Source organism: Rhincodon typus, chromosome 2 (genome assembly GCF_021869965.1).
Source record: "Rhincodon typus isolate 14 chromosome 2, sRhiTyp1.1, whole genome shotgun sequence".
Taxonomy (NCBI): Eukaryota; Metazoa; Chordata; class Chondrichthyes; order Orectolobiformes; family Rhincodontidae; genus Rhincodon; species Rhincodon typus.
In genome coordinates, this window is record NC_063333.1 from 4319370 (window position 1) to 4343331 (window position 23962).

Genomic DNA, 23962 nt, shown 5'->3' on the forward strand with positions numbered 1-23962 from the left:
GACTGGAGTGGGCCCAGCAGCGCAGACTGGAGTGGGCTCAGCAGCACGGACTGGAGTGGGCCCAGCAGCGCAGACGCGAGTGGGCCCAGCAGCGCAGACGCGAGTGGACCCAGCAGCGCAGACGCGAGCGGGCCCAGCAGCGCAGACGCGAGCGGGCCCAGCAGCGCAGACTGGAGCGGGCCCAGCAGCGCAGACTCACGGCAGCAATGCCAGAGGCACGCTCAGGTTCCCTGCGTCTTCTGCATTGTCAAGGCGGTCCAAGAGCCAACTCATGGCTTCTGTGACAGAGGCAAGTTTGGGTTCTCGGTAGCGTCTGTGTGTGGTGCAGATTCAAAGAGGCTGCAGCAGAGATGGGTTTGGGTCTAGTATGAGACCCAGTGGTATCAGCAGTGACTTCATTGGTGAGGTGGGCCCGAAGCAGACTCTTGGTTATGGCAGAGTTGAGTTTGAGCCAGTGCGGTACTGGGCAGTGCCGGTGGCATTTGCATTGGTGAGGTCCAGTGAGGACTCACAGTAGTGAGGGCGATGGTGCCAAAGAGTGGTGACTTTCATTCTGGCGGTGGAGGCACAGCAAAGGAGACTTGTGCCTGGCCACCAGGCCCACGGCCCATGATGGTGTGCTTAATGTGAAGGACTGTAACTGGACACTTTTTCTTTATGTCTTCATTTTTCTGCCTTTATGTTCTATATGTTGGTTTATTTTTCTGTGTTTTAAGATGGCGCTGGAGAGTGGCAACACTACGACAATTTTTGCTGTATTTTTGTAACAAGATACATTTGACAATGAATAAATCAAATCAAATCAAAGGCTTAACTGAAGTCAATGTAAGTCACTTCAACTGCACTATCCTAGTCATCGTTTCAAAAAACTCAATTAAATTAGTCAGACAGAATCTTCATCTAACAAATCCGTGTTGACTATCCCTGATCAATCCCTCCCTTTCCATTGACTGCGTTCTGAGGAAGGGTCACTTGACCAGAAACGTTAACTCTGATTTCTCTCCACAGATGCTGCCAGACCTCTTGAGCTTTGCCAGCAATTTCTATTTTTGTCTCTGCCTTTTCAATTATTGATTAACCCCATCCTTCAGAATTTTTTCCAGTAATCTCCCTCCCACTGACATCAGACTAACTGGTCTGTAATTATTTGGCTTAACTTTGCTGCCCTTCTTGAACAAAGGAACCACAATAGCTATCCTCCAGTCATCTAGCATTTGACCTGTGGCCAGCGAAGTATTAAACATCTCTGCCAGCGCCCCAGCAAACTCCTCCCTTGCCTCTCATAGCAGCCTGGGATACATCTCATTAGGCCTTGGGGATTTATGCACCTAAATGCCAGCCATAAATCATAGAATCCCTACAGGGTGGAAACAGGCCATTTAGCCCAAGAAGTCCACACTGAATCTCTGAACAGCATCCCACCCAGACTCACCCCCTACCCTATCCGAACGATACAAAGATTGGTAGAGTTGCTTGCTGACGATACAAGGGTAGACTGGATTTGTTTTCACTGGAAGGCAGGAGGTTGAGTGGTGACCTGATAGAAGTTTATAAGATTGTGAATGGCATTGGTAGAATGGAAAGTATGAGGCTTTTTCCCAGGGTGAAGGAGTCAATTACTAGGGGGCACAGGTTCAAGGTACGAGAGGGCGAAGTTTGAAAGAGTTGTGCGAGGCAAATTTTTCACACAAAGGGTGTTGAATACCTGGAACACACTGCCAGAGGAGGTGGTGGAAGCAGACACGATAGCAACATCCAAGAAGCACCTGGATGAATACATGAATAGGAAGGGAATAGAGGGATATGGACCCTGTAAGTGAAGACAGTTTTAGTATGGAAGAACAAAATGTAGCAGTGTAGGCTTTGTGTTTGTGTGCTGTATTGTTCTTATCCCTATAACCCCGCATTTCCCATGGCTAATCCATCTAAACTACACATCCCTGGGCACTATGGGCATGGAATTAGCTTGGGCAATCCACCTAACCTGCACATCTTTGGACTGTGAGTGGAAACTGGAGGACCCCTACACAAACACAGAGAGAATGTGCAAACTCCACACAGACAGTTGCCCAAGGCTGGAATTGAACCCAGGTTGTTGGCTCTGGGGTTGCAGTGCTAACCAGTGAGCCACTGAGCCACCATGCAACCCTAAAACATCAATTGCCTCCTTCTTGTTATGCTCTAGAACCTCACCATTCCAAACTCTTCAAAATATATTAAGAAGATAGCCTAGACCCCCAATGTATCTTACTTTTAAAGGCAAGTGTAAGGCATTGTGTTCTAGATGCAATTCAATTGTTCAAAATACCAGATTTGGACCATAGTCACACAGTAATACAGCATGGAAACAGGCCCTTCAGCCCAACTGGTCCATGCTGACCATGATGCCCATTCTGCTAGTTTCATTTGCCTGCATTTGGTCCATATCCCTCTAAATCCTTCCCATCCATGTACCTATCCAAATGTTTTTTAGATGTGGCTATTGTACCTGCCTCAACCACTTTCTCTGGCAGCCCATTCCATACATACACCACTCTCTTCATGAAGAAGTTGCCCCTCAGGTCCTTCTTAAATCATCCCCCTCTCACCTTAAACCTGTGCCCTCTTGTCTTCAATTCCCCATCCCTGGGAAAAAGACTATATGCATTCATCCTATCTATGCCCCTCATGATTTTATACACCTCAATAAGGTCACCCCTCATTCTCCTACGTGACAAGGAATAAAGTCCTATCCTGGCCAACCTCTCCCTATAACTCAGGCCTACTAGTCCTGCAACATCCTCGTAAATCTTCTTTGCAATTTTCCAGTTTAACTATGTCTTTTCTATAACAGAGCGACCAAACTGCACACAATACTCCAAGCTTGGCCTCACCAATGACTTATACAACTGTAATATAACATCCTGACTCCTATACTCAATGCCTTTACCAATGAAGGCCAGCATGCCAAAACAGACATTATTCTTACTCTATAGGTAAAAGACAAACAAAAGAATGAAGAATTGGAATAATTTATCTCTATTGGTAAACTTAACAGAATAACAGATTATTTAACTTCCAAACAGCAACTATTCCAATATAGTAAATACACCATGGCAAAGGCAAGTTCAGTAAACAGATTGTCCCACAAGCAATTCTAACAGCAGGAAGGACAACCCAAAATTTTAGCTGTAACAGAGAGTGGAATAACAGCTTCCACATCCACCTCCAAGACCCCAGCAATTGCTACTGAAGGCTAAAACTAAAAAAAAAATCCTCGTTAGAATAGCATGGTGGCTCAGTGGTTAGCACTGCTGCCTCACAGCGCCAGGGACCTGGGTTCAATTCCAGCCTCAGGCGACTGTCTGTGTGGAGTTTGTGCATCTTCCTTGTGTCTGCATGGGTTTCCTCCCACAGTCCAAAGATATGCAGGTTAGGTGGATTGGCTATGCTTCATTGCTCATAGTGTCTAGGGTGGAAAATGCAGTGATAGGGTAAGGAGTGGGTCTGGATTGGATGGTCAGTGTGGACTTGATGGGCCAAATGGCCTGCTTCCACAGTGTAGGGATTCTAGATTCTGTGCAAGCTTGACTCCACCCATTCAGGCAGCTTCTGTTGTTCCAACCTTAAAAAGAAACACACAAGGCCTCACAAGCTGTTTGCTTGGCTTTGTCTCAATCTTTCTTCATAAAAAAATCCAGGACAACATACACACCTCTTAGAGCCATTGTATCATCACACCTTCCCCCCCTAAATAAATGAACCATAAATACAGAAAGATGGCTTCATTTTTAAAAACTTTTAGTCTTACTCTATAATACATATGCATTACATTGACTCTAAGCATGCAAACGTTCACCAGTACAGTCCAAATCAGTCTGTTTCTTACCCCATCAAACGCCTCCATCTTCATTCATCAAAGTCATAACAACACATCTGCAATTACATTCTCTCACCCTGCTGTGTGTCTAATTTTCAAATTGAATGGCTGCAATAATAAGCTCCATCTAAACAGTCTGGAATTTTTATCACTAATTTGTTCCAAACGATTTATGAACAATATATACAATTTTCCCAGGCAGAGGACACTGAAAGTCTGCAGAGGGATGTGATAGGTTAAATGAGTGGGCAAAGGCCTGGCAGATGGAGTGCAATGTTGGTAAATGTGAGTTCATCCATATTTGTAGGATTAACAGCAAAACAGGCTATCATTTAAATGGTGAAAAATTGCAGCATGCTGCTGTGCAGAGGGATCTGGGTCCCTTTTGCATGAATCACAAAACATTGGCTAGCAGATGCAGCACAAAGTTAAGAAGGCAAATCAAATATTGTCATACATTGCTAGAAGAATGGAGTTTAAAAATAGAGATGTTATGCTATAGCTGTATACAGTGCTGGTGAGGCCACACTGGGAGTACTGTGTGCAGTTTTGATCCCCTTATTTGAGGAAGGATGTACTGGCAGTGGAGGCGATGCAGAGGAGATTCATTAGGTCAATTCCGGAATTGGAAAGGTTGGTTTATGAAGAGACATTGAGTAGATTAGGACTATACTCATTGGAATTTAGAAGACTGAGTGGGGATCCTACAGAAACATATAAAATTATGAAGGGAATAGACAAGATAGAAGGAAAGAGGCTGTTTCCACTGGCAGGTGAAACTTGGGGCATGGCCTCAAAATAAGGGGGAGCGGATTTAGGACTGAGTTGAGGAGGAAATTCTTCACTCAAAGGGTTGTGAATCTGTGGAATTCCCTGCCCAGTGAAGCAGTTGAGGCTACCTTTAGGGCAGCACGGTGGCTAAGTGGTTAGCACTGCTGCCTCACTGCCAGGGACCTGGGTTCAATTCTACCCTTGGGTGGCTGTGCGGAGTTTGAACTTTCTCCCTGGGTTTCCTCCCACAGTCCAAAGATGTGCAGGCTAGGTGGATTGGCCATCATAAATTGCCCATAGTGTTCAGGGATGTGTGGATTAGATGGGTTATATGGGGATAGGTCTGGGCAGGATGCTCTGAGAGTCATTGTGAACTAGTTGGGCCAAAGGGGCTGTTTCCTCACTGTAGGGATTTCTATGACCTCATTGAATGTTTTTAAGGCAAAGATTGATTTTTGAACAGTAAAGGAATTAAGATTTATGGTGAGCAGACAGGTAAGTGGAGTTGAGTCTGTGAAAAGATTAGCCATGATCTTATTGAATAGAAGAGCAGGGTCAATGAGTCAGATGGCCTACTCCTGCTCTTATTGCTTATGTTCTTTTTTTCTAGGCCCATTACTGGCAAGATAAATGTTGAAATGCCATCCAAACTGAAGATCTCCTTCTCAAACATGGAATATTTCTGTTGCTGATTATTCAATTTTCTGGGAAATACCTAATAGGTCTTTTTATCTTCTCACCGTTATCATGGCCAATCTACCCAGCCTGCACATTTTTGGAATGTGGGAGGAAACCCACACAGACACAGGGAGAATGTGTAAACTCCACACAGACAGTCGCCCGAGGGTGGAATCAAACCCGGATCCCTGGTGCTGTGATGCAGCAGTGCTAACCACTGAGCCACCGTGCCATCACTTGTTTTCATCTGTCATGGCATACAGTATAAGAGCAAGGAAATTATGTTAGAATTGTACAAAGTATTGGTCAGGCAACAACTGGAATACTGTGCGCAGTTCTTGTCACTTTACTGCAGGAAAGATGTGATAGCACTGCAGGGGGTACAGAGGAGGTACACCAGGATGTTGCCTGGGATGGAAAAATTGAGCTGTAAGGAGAGACTAGAGAGGCTTGGATTGTTTTGGTTAGAGCAGAGAGAACTGACAGAGGGCATGATTGAAGTGTACAAGATTATGAGGGGTAAGGACAGGGTGAACGGAGAGCAGCTGTTCCTCCTGATTGAGGGATCAGTCACAAGAAGCAAGAGATTCAGAGGGGTTTTGAACAAACTTCTTCACTCAGCAGGTGATGGGAATCTGGAATGCACTGCCTTGGGAGGTAATGGAGGCTGAAAACCTTACAACCTTTGAAAGATGATTCTATAATTCTATGATATTTGGATGAGTACTTCAAATATCATAACATTCAAGGATATAGGAAAAGTGCAGGAAATTGGGATCAGTGCACTTTTAGTGGCAGTTATGTTGATGCAGACTTGATGGGCCAAACGACCTTTCCTATGCTGTATGAATCTATGATTCTATGAATCTATGAAACTTTGTTTGGATCAACAATACCTACGTGGTCATCAGCCATTCATTTGTTTAGTCACTTTCTCCAATGAAATTAAAAAAGGCTTCCACATCATTCTTGTCAAACTTAAGGCAACACTTGAACAAAATTAGACAGAAATACACCTAGCCTTTTGCTATGAGATAATAAGGTGTAGAGCTGGATGAACACAGCAGGCCAAGCAGCATCATAGGAACAGGAAGGCTGACGTTTTGGGCCTAGACCCTTCATCAGAAATGGGGGAGGGGAAGGGGGTTCTGAAATAGGGACAGAGGGGGAGGCGGATAGAAGATGGATAGAGGAGAAGATAGGTGGAGAGGAAACAGACAGGTCAAAGAGGCAGGGATGGAGCCAGTAAAGGTGAGTTTAGGTGGGGAGGTAGGGAGGAGATAGGTCAGTCCAGGGAGGACGGACAGGTCAAGGGGGCGGGATGAGGTTAGTAGGTAGGAAATGGGTTTGCGGTTTGAGGTGGGAGGAGGGGATAGGTGGGAGGAAGAACAGGTTAGGGAGGCGGGGACGAGCTGGGCTGGTTTTGGGATGTGGTAGGGGGAGGGGAGATTTTGAAGTCGTCAGCCTTCCTGCTCCTATGATGCTGCTTGGCCTGCTGTGTTCATCCAGCTCTACACCTTGTTATCTCAGATTCTCCGGCATCTGCAGTTCCTATTATCTCTGATAGCCTTTGGCTATGATGGGATGGATCTCCATCACTGTTCTCATCACTGTTCCTACCTTTCGCCTCTACCTCCGCCATTTTGAGTCGACTTCAGTTCCAACTTCTGAAGTTCACAAGCTCCCTCTTTCTCCCTTTGTAACATAGAACTGTTCAGCACAGGAACAGGCCCTTTGGCCCATGTTGTTGTGCCAAACATGATGCCAAATTAAACTAATCCCTTCTGCCTGCCCTTGGTCCATATCCCTCCATTCCTGGAATATTCATGTGCTTATCTAAAAGTCCCTTAAATGCCCCTATTGTATCTGCCCCCACCCCTACCCCTGGCAGCACATTCCACACTTCTTTCACTGTGTGTGTACAAAAACTTGCCCCTCACATCTCCTTTGAATTTTCCCCGTCACCTTAAATGCATGCTTCCTTCTTTTTCTCCCTTTCTTATGCGAGGGCTTCCCCTTCCTTTTATTTTTGTTCTGCTTTTAATTGTAATTCAAACTGTTTCATTTCCTTTTCTCATTCTTTTTCTTTTGCCTCTAACTCAAGCTGCTTCATTTTCAATTGAATTTTAGCCATTTCCAATGATTTTAATGGCATTTCCAGCAGTTGTAAATGTCAAGTTATTGCTGCAATTACCTCCCATCTAAATGGATAAAGGCAAACCTAACTCCAGCTTGTCTGCCAATTGCAAAAGCTTTGCATTGCTCACATTCTGTAAAACTCCCAAAGTAACTTCTTCCACCCCAGGAAGCTCTTAGTGACTGTAAGAGCCATTATTACACAAGGCACACCCTATTAAAACCAACCAAATTCAACATCCAAAATGTGAAATACCAACACTCAGCACTCACTGCCTTCAAGTCCAATAATCCTAAACACAATTTGGAGTTAGAAACTTTGATCACAGGCCAGCCTCCAATTTGTTATAGACCAGACCAAACCGTCGAAAATATATTAAGAGGATAGCCTAGAGCCCAATTTTTTTTCCTATTTTTAAAGGAAAATTGTGTTCCCGTCGCAACTCAATTGATCAAATTACCAGGTTGAAAGCAGAACACGCTTTATTCTTATTCTACAGGTAAAATGCAACAAAAGAAAGAAGAATTGGAATAATTTAACTCTATTGGAAAACTTGACAGAATAGTAGACTATTTAGCTACTAAACAGCAACTGTTCCAATATAGTAGTATTTCATAAATACACATTTGGCGAAGACAAATTCAGTAAAACAGATTGCCTCACGTGCAATTCTGGCAGCAGGAAGAGAATCCAAGCCTTTAGTTTTAACAGAGATAAGAATAATTGCTTCCACATCTAGCTTCAAGACCACAGCAACTTCTGAAGGCTAAAACTAAAAAAAAAATGCTGCTTCTGTGAGACCTTGACCTCCACCCATTCAGGCTGCTTATTTTGTCCCAACTTTAAAAAAAACCCAAGACCTCACAAGCTGTTTACTTTTTTGGCTTAGGAGCAGACTGCTTGGCTCCTTTGTCTCAACCTTTCCTCATAAAAATAAACCATGATAACATACACCTCTTAAAGTCATTGTATCACTACACTGACTAGGTCATATTTACAAGTTTGCTGACAACATGAACATTGTAGGTTGGATCCCAAACTACGACGAGTTGTAATGCAGGAAAGAGATTGCGTGCTTAGCAGCATGACAACAGTAAAGACAACAATCTCTCCATCAACATCAGAAAAAGGAGACTTAAGGAAGCAGAGTGGAGGTCATACCCCTGTTTGCATCAATGGTGCTGAGGCAGAGATGTTTGAGAGCATCAAGTTCCTTGGAATGATGATCACCAACAATCTGCCCTAGTCCACCAACATTGACACCAACAGTCAAGAAAGCGCAATAATGTCTCTAATTCCACAGAAGGCTAATGAAATTAGGCATGTCCACAAGCATTCTTACCAATTTCTATGGATGCACCATAGAAAGCATCCTATCTGGATGCAACATAGCATGGTTTGGCAACTGCTGTTGCAAAGACCACAAGAACCTACAGAGTCATGAACATAGCCCTGTCCATCATGCAAACCATTGATTGGCTCCATCTATACTTCCCGTTGCCTTGGGAAAGAAACTAACATAATCAAAGACACCTCCCACCCTGGTTATATTCTCTCCCACCCTCTTATGTCGGGCAGAAGAGATAAAAGTTCAAATACGTGCAGAACAAGAACAGTTTCTTCCTTGCTGTCATCAGATTTTTGAACAGACGTCTCAAATGTTAATGTTGATCTCTGTATCTCTCTACACTTTCTCTGTGGCTGCAACACTGCATTCTCCACTCTGTTCTGCTACCCTGATGTACTTTTTTATGGTACAATCTGCCTGTGTAGCACACAAAACAACACTTTTCACTGTATCTTGGTTCATGTGACAACAACAAATCAATCAATCAATCAAAAATTTATTACCCATCCCAAATAATTTCCAAAGGGACATTAGCAAACTAGAGGGATTTTCCCTGACAAATTGAGAAGGTTATCATGAGATTCTTAATTTCAGATTTTTGTTAAATTTAAATTCTACCCTCTGTGGGAATTTCATATGAGAATATTTGAATCCAGGTCCCAGAATATTACCAGGGTCTCTGGATAAATTAAAACCAAAAGAACTCTGGATGCTAGAAAGCAGGAACAAAAACAGAAATTGCTGGAAAAGCTCAGCAGGTCTGGCAGCATCTGTGGAGAGAAATCTGAGTCGAAATTTTGGATCCAGTGACCTTTCCTTAGAACTCTGGATTACCAGAGTCTCTGTATGAATAGTCTAACTGCTCAGGCGGCTCAGGAAAATTGGAATGTCCATAAGGACGTTCACCAACTTCTGCAGATACACAATTAAAAGCATTCTGTCCGGGTGTATAATGGCCTGGTATGGCAACTGCTCTGTCCAGGACCGATAGAAACTACAGAAGGAGGTGTGCACAGCCCAGACCATCACGGAAGCTAACCTTCCATCCATGGACTCTATTTACGTGGCTTGCTGCTGTGGAAAGGCTGCCAACATCATCAAAGGCCCATTGCACCACAGTAATGATCTCCTACAACCTCTTCCGTCAGGCAGAAGATACAGAAAACTGAACACATGCACAAGCAGGTTCAGGATCAGCTTCTTCTCGGCCATTATTAGACTGATGAATGGACTCTGTATCCTCAAATAATGCTGATCTTGCTAACGTTGATCTCGTCTAGTGCATTGCCATGTAACCTGTATGCCTCTGTCCAAGTATTTTTGATCCGTACATCCTTTGCTTACTATGAGCTGCCTGTAGTGCTCGGAAAAAAAGTTTTTCACTGTGCTTTGGTACAAGTAACAATAAATCAATCAATCAATCAATCAATGATGATACCATTAGGCTATCATCTCCCCTTGTGTCAAACTTCAAACAGACATAGGCAGGCTATACGACAGGTGAACAAGTGACATATCAAATGTATTGTAGAGAGTGGTGGGTAGAATACAGAGAGAGAGACAATATGAAAAAATGGGTACTGTTTAAAAGCAGGTATAGGATAAGAGGAAGCTGGATATATAGTGATTAAGTCATTGAAGATGGCAAGACAGGATGGAAAAGTGATTAATAAAACGTATGACATTATGAAATTTATAAACAAAAACATAATGTACAAAGACAAGGAATTTTTGATAAACCTGTCTAAAACATTAGTTTGACATCATGGGCCAATGGACCAAGGAATGGCAGATGGAATTTAATTTGGATAAATGTGCGGTGCTGCGTTTTGGAAAGGCAAATCAAGGCAGGACTTATAGAACGGTAAAGTCCTGGAGAGTGTCGCTGAACAAAGAGACCGTGGAGTGCATGCTCATAGTTACTTGAAAATGGAATCCCAGGTAGATAAGATAGTGAAGAAGGTGTGTGGTAAGCTTGCCTTTATTGGTCAGTGCACTGAGTATAGGAGTTGGGAGGTCATGTTGTGGCTGTACAGGACATTGGTTAGGCCACTTTTGGAATACTGCATGCAATTCTGATCTCCCTGCTATAGGAAGGATGTTGTGAAACTTGAAAAGGTTCAGGAAAGATTTTCAAGATGGTGCCAGGTTTGGAGGGTTTGAGCTATAGGGAGAGGCTGAATAGGCTGAGGCTATTTTCCCTGGAACGTCAGACATGAGGGGTGACCTTATCGAAGTTTATAAAATCATGAGGGGCATGGGCAGGGTGAATAGCCAAGGTCTTTTCCCTGGCATGAGAGAGTCCAAGACTAGACGGCATAGGTTTAAGGTGAGATGAAAAAGACTTAAAAGGGATCTAAGGGCAACATTTCATGTAGAGGGTGGTGCGTGTATGGAAAGATCTGCTGAAGGAAGTGGTGGAGGTTTGTACAATAACAACATTTAAAAGGCATCTGGATGGGTCCATGAATAGGAGGGCTTGAGAGGAATATGGCCCGTGCTGCTTGGCCTGCTGTGTTCATCCAGCTCTACACCTTGTTATCGCTGGCAAATGGATTTGATTAATGTACGGTAGCTGGTCGGCATGGACGAGTTGTACTGAAGGGTCTGTTTCCGTGCTGTACAACTCTGACTGTAACTGGCATACTGCGTCCAGTTCTGGGCATCATATCTCAAGAAAGTGATGAACCTTCTAGTTCTTAATCTTACAACTAGTGGAAACATGTTCTCCCAAGACCGCCAACCATGCACCGTCCTTTTCGGGTTTATAACATGTGTACCTATGATATCCTGATGTAACAGACTACCTGCATGACTCTCAATGGTTTGTAGCTGTTTCTCTGAGCAAATTTCATGCTGGTATTCCAGGTCTAGTGCAGTTCTCAGAAAGTTCAGAATTTTGAGTGTTTCCCTTATTTTTCCAGGATGACAAAAAGAATGACATCAGCATCTTAACCATCCGACTCATCCGTCCATCCAATCAGCATTTGTAAAGGAACAATTGAAGTGGTCATGAAAAAATGATAGCAAATCCAAACTGCCCAAGTAAATCTGTCATCTCAGGACAGGTGTTCATTTCTCAATGAGATTCAATGAGGAATTAATGAGGAAACCAACAGTTAGACACCATCACTCAGAAGAAGAACTACTGTCAGATCACTGAATAAAGCAACAGCAAACACCAAATTGGCACTGTGTTTATGTCCTCTCTAATTTATTGTAGATGGTTGCTATCCTCAGCAAGCTAATGGTCCAGTTAATTTGATAAGATTGAATCTTTATAGTGTGTGTTAGATATCCTTAAGTTTAGATATCTTGTGGGAGGTCTGATTATTAAAATGTAAGGTTAGCTTTTCCTTTTGAAGTCCAAACATACTTTGTTGGTTTTACCTGAAAACTTCTGTATATGAGTATTTTGAGAGATGTTTTTTTCTTAGCTTGTTTATGGCATGTATCATTGGCAAGGCAAGGTTTTGCTAGTAGCCCTTCTTGAACCACTGCAGTTCATGTAATGCTACAGGTACATCTACAGAGCTGTTACACAACAAGTCCATAGATACATAATATGAGGCCATTTGGCCTGCCATATTTGTGCTAGCTTTCAGGAGGAGCAATTCACATGGAGCCATTCCTCTACTTTTCCATGTAGCCCGACACATTTTTCCTTTTCAGATTTGCTCTCAGATTTTAACCCAGTGACCATGAAGAAATGGTGACATTTACCCAAAAATCATGACTTGAAGGTGAACTTACAGGTAGCAATGTTTCTGTGTCATCTCTGCCTTTTTTTCAGCAGGTAAGTCACAGGTTGGAAGATGCAATTAGAGCAACTTTGGTAAGTTTCTACAGTGTGTCTTTTGAATAGTATACATGGACAGGGTGTCAATCAGTGTAGCGCTTTGTCCTGGAGCATTCACCATTAACCACCAAATTCTGGATCTGGCTGGATCGCTGCTCTCATCTGCTAATACTGCTCACTATTTCAGGATCATCGTGGAATGAAAAGATAATGCCCAGCTTTTTCTTTCCACTGGAAATAGCTGTCCAGCTCACCTCCACAATTCTGTCCAACCAGATGTACATGGAATCTTTATCATGAAGATTCAGACCATAAAGTCAGCTTCCTTGCCCATGTTCTTCCTTTCGAACTAACCCACTTGATCAAACCTCTCAAATCTTTGGTTTTCATTTGCATTGAATTTATGATTTGCTCTAACTTCTCTCCTATCTCTTCTCATTCTGTCTCCAATCTTTTTTGTCCATGACATCAACTGACTACTCTTTGAATCTTATCACCACTTAATTATGGACCACCAAACTCCCCTTCATGATTCCCTAGTCTTCAATTTTGTTAAAGGAATTTGCTTAGGTATTGTTGCTCTCTTCAAATCGGCTGACATCATTCTACAACCCAAAAACCTGACCCTACCTTCATCACAAACAACTGTTTCATCTCCAATTTTCCTTTTCCTTCCTATACATTGTCATATCTCAAATCTGTGCCTATCTTTCCCAAATTGCTCTAAATAATTTTTTTCTCTCTACTAGAGTGCTAAAACAGCTCTTATCAAAGAACAAAGAGCAAACAAAGGACAAAGAACAATACAGCACAGGAACAGGCTCTTTGGCCCTCCAAGCCTGCACCGACACATATAGCCCTTCCATACTAAAACTGTCCTCACTTACAGGATCCGTATCCCTCTATTCCCTTCCTATGCATGTATTTGTCCAGGTGCTTCTTGAATGATGCTATTGTGTCTGCTTCTACCACCTCCTCTGGCAGAGTGCGTTCCAGGTACTCACCGCCCTTTGTGTGAAAAACCTCCCTCGCACATCTCTTCTAAACTTCCCCCATTGCACTTTGAATCTGTGTCCTCTAGTGATTAACCCCTCCATCCTGGGAAAAAGCTTCATACTTTCCACTCGATCCACCATTCACAATCTTATAAACTTCTATCAGGTTGCCCCTGAACCTCCTGTGTTCTAGTGAAAACAAACCCAGTCTATCAAATCTTACTTCATATCTAAAATCCCCATACCAGTCAACTTCATAGTAAACCTTTTCTGTACCCTCTCTGAAGCTTTCACATCCTTCCGGTAGTGTGGTGACTAGAACTGTATGCAATATTCCAAGTAGGGCCTAACTATGTTCTATAAAGGTGCAGCATAACTTGCCTAACCTTATACTCAATGCCCCTTTCAATGAAAGCAAGCAGACCATAAACCTTTTTTACTACCTTATCTACCTGTGCTGTCACCTTCAGTGATCTGTGGACCGCGTTCACAAGTGATCTACAGGCAGTTCCCAGTTTATGATGCCCAATTTATAAATTCTCATACTGACAAATGAGATTCCATATTAATATTGATTTTAAAGGTGCAATATGAACATTTATTCATTGTTGCAAAAAGCTACTTTATATTGTACTGTACTGTGTTCCAACTTGAGTACCAGTCGATTTGCAAACATACTCAGGAATGAAACCTATTTGTAACCTTGGCCCTGCCTGTGTATGAGACCGAGAAGGTAAACTATCCTTTTCCAAAACTGTCCATTATCAGCCAGCTGTCAACTCTACATTTTCATCCAATCCTATTTAGAATATCAGAGTCAATAAATGTGGATCTGGAAAAGCACAGCAAGTCAGGCAGCATCCGAGGAACAGGAAAGTCAATGTTTCGGGTTGAAACCCTTCCTGTTTTCCTGCTCCTCAGATACTATCTGATCTGCTGTGCTTTTCCAGCTCCACATTTATTGACTCTGGCTTCCAGCATCTGCAGTCCTATTAGAATATCACTGGAAATAACTTTGCTTCCTAGTTCCTCCACTATATCTGGTGATCTCCTGAGGATCAATCCTATTGCTTAGCTTCTTGCAGTCCCTCAGTAATTCCACCATCTCCTCTGGCAATTAATTTTCACATGAATGCTGAAAACGTTACGATGAAGTTTTGTAATAAATTACCATTATTTTGGAACTTGAGTGAGAAAGTAACGGTAAATGGGTTTTTGGTTTTCAGAAAAATGACCTGTTTTTCTACAGGTCAGAAATTCATTTTTTGGTGAGTGGGTGAAAGTAGCATTTCAAAGGAATCATGTGACCTAAGTCAAATGACTAGATAAGCTACCTGGTGAGGGTAAAGAGTAATTGCTGAAGCATTTGTTATGTTAAGATTTTATGACACAGACGAAGACAGATGGAGATGTCAATGGCTAGAAGCAAGTTCAGTTCAGAAGGAAAGCTCCATATAAGATGTGCTTTTTATCAGCCTCAAAACAGTCAAGGTAACTGGAAAAACACCCTGAGTTCTTTTCTTAGCATTCAGTGAGAATTTAGTTAGTCTTTGTTCTAAGGAGCATTCAGAGAATGGCATGTGGTGATTGTACAAAAATATACTGAATGTAAAAGCTTGTAATGTCACCAGTTCATTAAGAAATTAAAGAGTGAAAGCTGGAATACTTCACTGGGTTGAGTTTCTGTAAAGGATATTGCTGGGGAAATGGGTTGAATCTTTATTTTTCTATAATTTACAATAAGATCTTTACAAATTATCTAAAATATGCAGCTTTTTTCTTCTCTTTTATGTTATGAACATTTGTCTTTTGTTAGTAGTACATTGGTAGCCTCATGAAATATGTTCAGTGACTGATCACCGCTGTAACCAAATTGCAAAAGTAAACTGCATGATCTATCAAGCCAGGTAGCACACTGGAATCAGATTTGTCTAGTACTACCATTAGTGGGGTTATCACAACATCCAGCTCACCCTTACCATTACCTTCTCTGAGTCCTTCACTGTTGCCAAACTATCAGACTGCTTATATGATATACAATGCTGGGTGAGCAGAATTTCCGTCTGGTTAAACATTGTGAAGATTGAAGCCGTTATTGTGGTTCTGCTTCAAACTCTACTCCTTTGCAACCATTCCACCCCTCTCCTAGCATTAGCCTGAGATCAAAGCAGCCTGTTTGCAACCTCAGTGTCATATTTGATGCAGGATGAGATAGGTAAAGTCATTCAATTCAAAGAAGGTCATTCAGCTTACTGAATGTGTGCTGGCTCTTTGTAGAACAATCCAGGCAGTACCGCTCACTCCCTCTATCTCCAAATTTATTTACCTCAAGTGCCCAATCAATTTTCTTTTTGAATCGATTCATTTTTTTCATTTCTCCCATATCTGTACATCAAAGGTTCTAGATTATTACCACTCACCGAATAAAATTATTGTTCCTTACATTCCTCTTGCATCACAGGAATGTAACATTTAGGAGCCAGAATAGGCCATTCAGCCCTCTGAACCTTCTCGACCATTTAATAAGATCATAGCTGATCTGACTGTGGTCTCATTTCCACTTTACTGGCTGTAGCCCATAACCCTTGACCTCATTGTCTATCAAAGATCTAATTCAACCTCAAATCCCTTGAATGACTCATTCTCCTCTGAGTTTTGGGGAAGACAATTCCATAGATTAATAGTGCTTCTGCCCTGAAATCTACATTCTCCAAGCTCCTTTCAATCAGTTAATTGAATCAATGCTTCCTTGTCTAACTTATCTAAACTTAGCATAATTATGTGCACTGTTTTCAGATTTCCCTTCAACCTACTTTGCTCCAAAAAGAACAACCCCAGCTTCTCACAACTTTGGGAATTACCTCAAACCTTGAAGCATTCTGGGAAATCTATTCAAAATCTATTCTCAAGAACAGTCGGATGCTTTCTGAAATGTGGCAACCATAACTATTTGCAATACACTATTTGTGGCCTAACAAAAGTTTTACAACTGATAAACATAACTTTTCTGGATTTGTACTAAGTAGCTAAATTTATGATTCCTCAGAGCCCATATGCGGTCCATCTGGTGAAAGTACACCTGCAGTGCTTTTGGAGCATGCAAATATATAGGTGGGTATAGGAGTCTGCCATTCAGCCCCTCACACCTGCTCTCCCATTCGACAAGATCATGATTGATCTGATTCTGGCCTCATTCCCACTTGCCTGCTCACAACCAGTACTTGTTGACTCTATTGTTAGTCAAGAATAGACCTATCCCTGCCTTAAAAATATTCAATAATCACCACTTTCTGAATCAGTTCCAAAATTGCACAGCCCTCTGAGAAAAAAAAATCCACTCTGTCCTAAAAGGAAGACACCTAATTTTTAAAAAATGTCTTCTAGTTTTGAACTCATAAAATGAAACATCCTTTCCATATCCACCTTGTCAAAACCATTCAAGATCTTATATATTACAAATGACCTCCTGCCCTTTCCTTATAAGACAACACACTCATTTCCAGGTATCATTCTCGTTCTGAAGAAAAGTCATTAGGCTCAAAATTTTAATTCCACAGATGTTGCCAGATCTGCTGTTTCTCCAGCACTTTTTGTTTTCACTTCAGATCTCCAGAAACTGCAGGTGTATCTAGTACACCTTCTATGAATTGCCTCCAATGTATTTACATCTTTCCTTAAGTAAGAACAAAACTGCATACAGCATTTGAGATGTGGTCTCACAAATGCGCTGTGTAACTTTATTCAAATCCTTTCCTGATGAAGGATAGCATTATACTAGCCTTTTTTTCATTACTGCTGTATATAACCTTGTGTGAATCATGCACCTTAAACACCTAGATCTCTCTACTCCTCAGAATTCTGCAGGCAAACTCTAAGTCCTTTTTATTTTTCCTGCCAATCTGAACAACTTCATCACAGATGGTAAGAACTGCCGATGCTGGAGTCAGAGGTAACACCGTGTGGAGCTGGATGAACACAGCAGGCCAGGCAGCATCAGAGGAGCAGGAAAGTTGACGTTTCGGGTTGGGACCCTTCTTCAGAAATGGGGGCAGAAAGGGAGCTCAGATATAGAGAAAGGAGGAGTGGGGCTGGGGAAGGTAGGTGGAATGGTGATAGGTGAGTGCAGGTAGGGAATGGTGGGGATTGGTCAGTGAGGTGGGAGGGGTAGATAGGTGGGAGAGAAGATGGACAGATTGTGTCAGGTCAAGGAGGCGGGGATGAGAGGGAGGGTTGGTTATGGTTGGTCATGGGATGAGGCCGGGGGTGGGGAGATTTTAAAACTGGTACATTGGTGTGCCGTTGATCTGTTTGTATACTTGACGATTAAGGATGAAGTGTGTGGTGAGGCAGAGGTCTAGTAGTTTAAGTATGTTTTCGTTACTGAGGGAGCTGCTTGTCTGCATTGCTGGTTCCTCTGGTAATGTGGCTATTGTTTCTTTGGCTAGTGGGATGTCGATTGATGTGAATAATGCTGTAACGTCAAAGGATATCATAATCTTGTTGTTGCTGATTTTTTATGTTCTTGCGGGTATTCAGGAATTCTTGTGTTGAGTGGATGGAATGGGGTCGACTAGGTGTTTCAGTCTCTGTTGTAGGTCCTTGGCCAGTTTGTGTGATGGTGTGCCTGGTAGGGAGACAATGGGTCTGAGGGGGATGTCTGGTTTGTGTACTTTAGGAGTCGTCTTGTCAGTTCTAATACGTTCTTGATGTAAGTCAGTGTGGTCAGTGTGTTAGGGCGTATTGTGTGCTCCTGTTGTTGTCTGTTTAGTAGGTGCCTGCGGTTGAAGTTGCAGGGATATCCGTTTATAGCAAGGATTTTGTTATGGTGCTCTTCCTCATTCCTGTGTAGTTCTGGGGTGTTACAGTGTGTCCTGGCCTGTTTAAATAGTGTCCTAATGCAGCTTTGTTTGCGGACATTGGGGTGGTTGCTGTGGAAGTTGAGGATTTGATCAGTGTGGGTTGCTTTTCTGTATACTGAGGGTTGGAACTCCCGTTGGTCATTCGCTCAGAAACAGAAGTTGATTGTTGTTTTCTTCTGCCCTTGTGAATTTAATCCCTGTGAATACGCTATTGATGAGGTGGTGGGTCTTTTCTAATTTGATGTGTTTAATAATGACAAATGTGTCATCTACGTACCAGATCCACAGGTTAGGTTGAATGCGGGGGAGGTTAGTGTGTTCTAGTCTTTGCATGACTGCTTCTGCAATGAGTCCTGAGGTGGGTGACCCCATTGGTGTTTCTTTGGCTAATGGGATGTCGTTTGATGTGAATAAAGCTGTGATGTCAAAGGATACCATAATCTGGTCGCTGCTGATTTTTTTTTCCGATAAACTATAATCCCCACACTACACAGAAGGAGTAAAGGGGACAACCTTAACACAGAGAAAAGCATTAGATAAACTCAAGAAAGACAAGAACGTTATAATCCTTCAAAATCTCCCCACCCCCGACCTCATCCCAAGACCAGCATCCCCCCTCATCCCCGCCTCCTTGACCTGTCCGTCTTCTCTCCCACCTATCCGCTCCACTATCCACCTTCTAACACTGCCCTCCGCCTCTATTTATTTCAGAGCCCCTTTCCCCTCCCCCATTTCTGAAGAAGGGTCCAGACCCAAAACGTCAGCTTTCCTGCTCCTCTGATGCTGCCTGGCCTGCTGTGTTCATCCAGCTCCACACCTTGTTATAACTGACTACCCTTCCTGTACATAATGGTAGAACGCAAAAACAACGGGAAACTCCAGACTAGAATATATAGAAAAACCACACATATGGACCAGATACTCAATTACACCAGCAACACCCCAATGCCCACAAACAGAGCTGTATCAGGACACTATTTAAATAAGCTACAAAACATTGCAGCAACCCAGAACTACACAGAGCAGAACAGAACAGGAGCAGTATCAGGCTGAAAGGCTGATAGATGTGTTACTCAATTTTTTTTAAAATTAGATACAGACTACCCACAGAGATACAATCAGATCAAGGGTCATATTTTACATCAAAGTTAATCAAGGAAGTTATGGATAGCTTAGGAATAAAACAATTCAAAATCCGATACATACCATCCAGAGAAGCAGCGAGCATTAGAACAGTGGCATCAAACTTTAAAGAGCATGTTGAGGGCTATCAGTCAAGACTATCCAGATGATTAGGATAAAGGAATTCAATTTATACCTTTTGCAATTAGGGATGAACCTAATGAATCAACTAAATTCAGTCCATTTGAATTAGTTTTTGGGCATGAGGCGAGAGGACCACTGAAATTAATTAAGGAGGAATTGGTGAGTCAGAGTTCAAAGAGCACATATTTGGATTAAGTGTCATTTTTTGTTTGGGAAAGATTAAACGGTGGATGAGTTGGCTACCAAAACAGAAATTGCTGGAAAAGCTCAGCAAGTGTGGCAGCATCTCTGGAGAGAAATCAGAGTTAACTTTTTGGGTCATGTGACCCTTCCTCAGAACTGAATTGGCTGGACAGCATTTGAAAATGGCACAGCATGTGATGAAATGGGAAGCAGACAAGATATCAAAAAAAAATCACAATTTTGCTAGAGGAGATAAAGTATTAGTATTACTTCCAGCGGTAGGTGAAACATTAAAGGTGAGGTTTAGTGGGCCTTATCAAATTGAAAAGAAATTATGTGAGGTGAATTATGTAATAAGAATGCCAGATAGAAAGAAATCTCACAGAATGTGTCATGTGAATATGCTCAAACGGTTTTTTTATAGGGAAGGAAAGCAAAAGCAAATTGTGTTACTGGTTACAACACAGAGTCAGAATTAAGTTCAGATGATTCTGAATTGGACGTTCCTCAAATTAAATTGAACAATGAGGAAGTTCTCAAAAATTGGGATAAATTACTGGTATGCTTCCAGAGGAAAATTGAAATGACTGCAAGAGTTATTGCAATCACATCGGGAGATATATGGGAACACACTGGGAAGTTCAAAGCTGATTACGCATGACGTAGATATAGGAAATGCTGTTCCAATGAAGCAACATCCTTATAGACTAACCCTTTAAATATTGCATAAATATGGCTGCAGTAACATAATTAGCTTGCTTGATCCAGCATTAAAATAGGCACAATGGTAGTTTTGAGAAGGAGAAAACCTAAAGAAACAGAGTCTATTTTGAACAAAGAATCTTACAAATTCAAACACAGGGAATTATGTAAAACAACAGCTGGAGAGAGCTGAGGGAGACAGTTAATTAAGAAATGTCTGGTAACAGACCGCCTGAAGTTTGTAACAGGCATTAAAAAGAATAGTACGATCCCACAGAAATGAACACGGCTTACAAGTTAAAAGAATGGCAAGATTATGGCTTGTAAAAACCTAGAAGATCAGATCAGTTCATTGCGTTGTGAAAGTAATTGAGTTTTAGTCTTATAAATGAAAAAGCTGTTGTCATATTAGTTTAAAAGGGTCAGAGTAGAGGCAGTAAATTTCATTTCAGAAGACAGTATGTGACCAGAATGAGTTGTAATGTAGCTGTAAGGTAGAGAGGGAGTGTCAGTCTGACCTGCCAGGATCAGGTGGAATTTATTAACTAAAGAATGCTAGCAGTAGGTGAAACCGTAAAACTTTACATATAAATAACTTTATATTAGAACTAATAATATGAATCTTATAGCAATTAGTAAGAACTTCCTTTTGTACCTCCTGTGATTAGGACAATAGGATGGTGTGGCATGGTGGCTCAGTGGCTATCACTGCTGCCTCACAGCGCCAGGGACCCGGGTTCAATTCCACCCTCGGGCGACTGTCTGTGTGGAGTTTGCACATTCTCCCCGTGTCTGCATGGGTTTCCTCCGGGTGCTCTGGTTTCCTCCCACAGTCCAAAGATGTGCAGGTTAGGGTGGATTGGCCATGCTAAATTACCTGTAGTATCCAGGGGTGTGTGGATTAGACATGGGAAATGCTGGTTTAAAGTCGTAGGGGAATGGGTCTGCGTGGGATCCCCTTTGGAAGGAACGGTGTGGACTTGTTGGGCCAAATGGCCTGTTTCCACACTGTAGGGATTCTATGAATAACATAAGTAACAGAATTTGACAGGGATAGCACTGAATACAATGGATAACAGAATTTGAGCAGCCGTTAGAGAAAAGCAAATCTGAGAAAGAGTATAACTATTAACTGTGGAATGTGAATTAATGGGATGCACTGTAAGATTCCCAAAGCCTGGTGATTACAATCAGGAACAAAAACAAAGTTGCTGGAAAAGCTCAGCGGGTCTGGTAGCATCTGTGAAGGAAAAAACAAAGTTAATGTTTCGGATCTGGTGACCCTTCCTCCGAACTGATGGTGGCTGGGAAAACAGCAGTTTATATGCAGAAAAAAGGGGAGGGGGGTGGGGTAAGGAGTAAATGGTAGGATAGAGCCTAAAGAGAGAGAAGTGCAGTCGGACAGACAAAGAGTTGCTAACGATCAGGCTGGGAGGGTGAGTAGTTGTTAATGGGGACTGTTAGTGACTAACAACAGGGGGTATGTAATGGCAGGCTATGTGGTAACAAGGCCTGGTGTTGGGGGTAGGGGGCTGGGACATGGAGAGTTTAGGCCTTAAAATTATTGAACTGGATATTGAGTCCGGAGGGCTGTAGGGTCCCCAAGCGGAAAATGAGGTGTTGTTCCTCCAGCTTGCATTGGGCTTCGCTGGAACACTGCAGCAAGCCAGAGACAGAGATGTTGCCAGGGAGCAGTGTGGTGCATTGAAGTGGTGGGGAACAGGTAGTTCAGGGTCTTTTTTTGTGAGCAGAATGTAGATGTTCCACAAAGCGGTCACCTAGTCTACGCTTCATTTCCCCAATGTAGAGGAGACCACATTGTGAGCAGCGAATGCAGTAGACTAGATTCTGGGAAGTGCAGGTGAAGTGTTGCTTCACCTGGAAGGTATGTTTGGGCCCTTGGATTCTGGGGAGGGAGGAGGTAAATGGGCAGGTGTTGCACCTTCGCCGGTTACAGGGGAAGGTGCTGTAGGGCTGTGGAGGAGTGTTGGGGGGGGAAGGAAGAGTGGACCAGGGTGTCCCGGAGGGAACGGTCCCTGTGGAAGGCGGACAAGGGAGGGGAGGGGAATATGTATCTGATGGTGGCATCTTGCTGGAGGTGGCGGAAATGGTGTCTAATGGTCTTCTGGATGTGGATACTGGTGGGATGGTAGGTGAGGATAAGGGGAACCCTATCACTGTTGCGGGAGGGAAGAGAAGGGGTGAGGGCAGAAGTGTGGGAGATGGTTCGGACCTGGTTGAGGTCCCTCTCAACAATGGAGCTGGGGAATCCTCGGCTGAGGAAGAAGTTGGACATTTCGGAGGCTCCTTTGTTGAAGTTGGCCTCATCTGAACATATGCGACAGAGACCGGGGAACTGAGAGAATGGGATGGAATCTTTACAGGAAGCGGGGTGTGAGGATGTATACTCCAGGTAGCTGTGGGAGTTGGTGGGTTTGTAATGGATATTAGTGGCCAGTATATCCCCAGAAATGGAAACAGATGTCATGGAAGGGAAGGGAGGAGTCAGAGATAGACCAGATGAAAGTGAGGATCGGGAGGAAATTGGAAGTGAAATTGAAGAAGTTTTTCAATTCCAGACGAGAGAGGGAAGCAGCACCAATGATATCATCGACGTATTGGAGAAAGAAAGAGTTGTGGGTGGGGGCTGGAATAGGCCTGGAACAAGGAATATTCCACGTACCCCATTGAAGAGACATGCATAACTAGGACCCATGCAGGTATCCATGGCCACCCCTCTTACCTGAAGTAAATGAGACGAGTTATAAGAGAAGTTGTTGAGGGTGAGGACAAGCTTGGCCAAGCGGAGGAGGGTGGTGGGTGGGTGGGGATGGTTATGGTCTTTGCTCCAGGAAGAAGCGGAGAGCCCCAAGACCCTCCTGGTGGGGAATGGACATGTAAAGGGATTGCATGTCCATGGTAAAGAGGAGGTGGCTGGAACCGGCAAACTGGAAGTTTTGAAACCAACGTAAGGCATCAGATGAATCATGGATGTATGTGGGTAGGGATTGGACCAGCGAAGAGAAGACTGAGTCAAGGCAGGAAGAGCTGAGTTCTGTAGGGCAGGACCAGTCTGAAACAAAGGGTCTGCCCAGACAGTCCTGTTTGTGGATTTTTGGGAGGAGGTAGAAGCGAGCTGTGTAGGGCTGGGGGACTATCTGCTTGAAAGCAGAGAAGGGGAGATCACCAGATGAAATGAGATCAATTACCATAGTGGATACAATGGCCTGATGTGTCATGGTGGGGTCATGGTCCAGGGGAAGGTAGGAGGAGGTATCTGAGAGCTGGTGCTCAGCCTCTGCAAGGTAGAACTCAGTACGTCAGACTACAACAGCACCACCCTTATCAGCAGGCTTAATGACAAA